This window comes from Uranotaenia lowii, chromosome 2 (genome assembly GCF_029784155.1).
Source record: "Uranotaenia lowii strain MFRU-FL chromosome 2, ASM2978415v1, whole genome shotgun sequence".
NCBI classification, from domain to species: Eukaryota; Metazoa; Arthropoda; class Insecta; order Diptera; family Culicidae; genus Uranotaenia; species Uranotaenia lowii.
Window position 1 is genome coordinate 396,953,604 of NC_073692.1, and position 3,380 is coordinate 396,956,983.

The following is a 3,380-nucleotide window of genomic DNA, read 5'->3' on the forward strand; positions in this document are numbered from 1 at the left end:
CACGGGTTTTCCGTTTTGTTGTCCCAAATATGACTTTTGGAGGTTGGCGAGAAACCGGGATGAGGGAAGTAGCGTTTAAGAGAGAAAGAGAGGTTACGCAAAAAACGACAAAAATGAAAAAAATGAACACACACAATAAACAGACGAAAACGAAAAGCGAGTTTTTGTTTTTAGGTTAGGTTTTTTGAATTGACTAGGTAACAATACATTTATGAAATAAAGAAAGAAACGAGCAGAAGAAAAAGAAAATGTTTTTTTTTTGTTTTTCGATTCAAGCGAAAGAGAAGAGAATATTTGTAATGGAAAAAAGTGGAAGAAAATACAAAACAAAATATTAAGTGATAGTATCTAAAAGTGATAATAATTAAGAAAGAAAACAATGTAAGAATTACAATTATAATCAAGCAAGAAAATACAAATAATTATTAATTCTATTGCAAAACACACCTATAATAATATCATTTGTAACAACAGCAGAAAACAAGAAAAAAACAGCAGTAAGGTAAACCAATGGAAGAAAAACCCGTAAAAATAATAGGAATCCACCGTTTTTAAAAGTAATATTTTCTCTTTCTGTGGACATAATGAAAGCAAACACAAATGTATTATGAAGAAAACAAAACACAAGAAAATACGAAAAAAATACAATAAAAATCTCAAAAGTGAAAAATTAAACAAAAAATCTTTTATTTCTACTAATTAATCATCGTATGTCCCTTTCGCTCTTCCTGGTTCGGCAAATGACGTGATCGGCACACGCTTTCAGTTCGATTCGATCTTTTCGTCCTCGCCTCTTCGTTTTTTCACCGTTGCAGTCGAGGTTCTGTTGTTGTCTTCATCGTTGTTGTGTTTTAATCGTTTGACGAATCGTCCGATCACTTGCTTGATGTTCCGTTTAGCCGAAAGGCTTGGTTCCGCTGCACTTTGAAAGAAACATTTTATTTTCAGCTTCACGCTACACCAAGCAAACGCAACCCAAGTCAAAGACAGTTCTCATTAATCGAAACAGAAAGAGATAATATTCCTTCATACGCCCATACCGAAATACAAAAATAAAATACAAGCACAAAATAATCACGCACACCATTAACCAATAACAAGTATCAACAAAAACAAAGCATGCTAGCAATCAACACAGTTGATTGACAGTTCAACCTTGACCAATTGCTACTGTAGGACTTATTTTTGCTCTCGGTTTTATTTTGGCAGTGTCCGATAAACAATTTCAAAGAAGAAGAAAAAAACAATCTTCGCTCCACAGTCACACTGTTTTCCTTAGTACAAAAATTAACAATAAATGCCATGGATTCGAAAGAAGGAAAATCTTACTCGAATAACAAAAAAGAAACAAAACAAAGCGCCTTGCGCCAATGATGTCGATACAAATTAGATCGAAGCAAGCTTCGAAAACGCTCTACCGTGAGATAAGGCTACGTAGTAGCCCGGCAAATCCGAAACCACTTCATTGTGTGTGTGTGTGTGTGTGGTACACGAATACGTATTTGTGTACATGTGTGACGTACTAGAAACGAACAAATCTATCAAACCTTTCAAACTACGTCTAAGTAACCTGATCTACTTTTGTACCTAAACAGTTTTTTTTTTTCAACAAAAGAAAACGACGACGAGATGTTATACTTTAATCATTAAACGCGCTAAGTTCATGTCATTTTGAGTCACTATAACACTATCGCATTATCTAGCAATATATGATTGTGAAAATTTATACACATCTAAGAAACGTACAAATTGTATGAATTGTATTAATTCATAAGGAAGATATGATATACTCATCAATAAATATTTTACGAATGAAATAAATTCCCGTTGTTTGTGTTTTTACATTCTGAACAATCCGAATGTTTTCCGTTTGTTATGTTGTTATAACACTCGATAATGGTAAGTCTGAATCTCTATACAAGAAAAAAGATTTCTGGCAGCGGTGGGATTCGAACCCACGCCACCGAAGTGACTGGTGCCTTAAACCAGCGCCTTAGACCGCTCGGCCACGCTACCTTGTTGTAAAGGTGAGGGCTCATTCATCAAATTGAATCGTTTTTTTTCGGGGCCCGTCATTCCCCGTTTGTCTTTCAAACAGCTTGAAAGAACGGTGTGGAAGCATGGAAAAATCGAAACCATTCCTCTTGGTAAGTATCTGCCTGCAAAAGCTGACGGACGTCCGTTGACCAATTTTCCATTGACCGTTGACGTGTGAAATCGTCGATTGGCAGCAGCATACGATTCCATGTCGGGTAGAGATTTCCCTATTTTTATTTTGCTTGTATTCTGCTGTTCCTGGCAAACCTGTTTACCTGCGATTCATGAAGAGCGATTCCAGTCCTAGTTGAAGGTTAATGGGTTAACATGAAATAATTGACGGTACTTGGATCTCTTCTACTTTTAGGGTTCTTTCTGGAGATCCATTACTCAGCAAATGTAGAAAAAAGAGTTATCCACATGAAAAGCAGTTTGATGAAAGCAGTTTTTGGTATTCTGAAATGCATTCATTTTCAGTTGATTTCAGTTGATTCATAAAACCTTAAATCACCTTATTGTTTTTTTTTTATAATTAATTGATTTAAGTTCAAAATGCTTATTTGCCTTGTAGAAATTTCACATTTCAAAACGTGATTTCAAAATTTTGATAAAACAGAGGAATTTTTTTTAATCAACCCTTCAATTGTAATTTCATCAATGTAAATTAATATGACTATTAATAAACAATTATTTTCTTTTTTTTCAACAATTTTTAATCATGGTTTAGTTCTGATCTGATCTGAAAATGATTTAAGAATTAGGATTTTATTTCTTTAAAAATCTGGTGTTATATTTTATGTGTTCTATTTCTTTGATCCTTATGTCCAACTTTTAAGTTCTGTTTTTGTTAGAAATTGTAATCCGCTTTCTTTTCATAGTGTTTCGAAAATATTGACTTAAAATATCTAGTTCAGAATATGAAACATTTTTTGCATTATTTATTTATAACTTACCGGGAATATCATTGATTTAAAACATTGAATATTAATAATTTTGGAGAGTATCAGTGAAGTTTATTACTTTTTCGAGATTTTGTGATGGTCATGAGTAAGAAAATAGTTTAAGAAATAAAATTCTTTTTTATTTTATTTTTGGTATTGTTATTGTTAACTTGAACTTCGAAACACATCAACGGTCAAACAAATATTCACAAAAACAAAAGATCCTGTATCAACTGAAGACACGTCAAAGGTTATTTTCAGCATTCCGTGCAAAGATTGTGAATCACAATACATCGGAATGACAACAAACACCATTAAGGAAAGAATGAGCGGACACAAATCTAACACAAATGCACTGGAGAAATTACGTAAAGAAGGAATCGACAAAAACGACGAGCGATA

At 33.3% G+C, this 3,380-nt stretch overlaps 1 non-coding gene across 1 annotated transcript; it reads right to left on the reverse strand.

Annotated features, from left to right (window-relative positions):
- Positions 1-1,934: 1,934 nt before the first annotated feature.
- Positions 1,935-2,016, reverse strand: Trnal-aag (transfer RNA leucine (anticodon AAG)). The gene has a single exon. It is a non-coding gene; the product is annotated as a tRNA-Leu (tRNA).
- Positions 2,017-3,380: the final 1,364 nt, after the last annotated feature.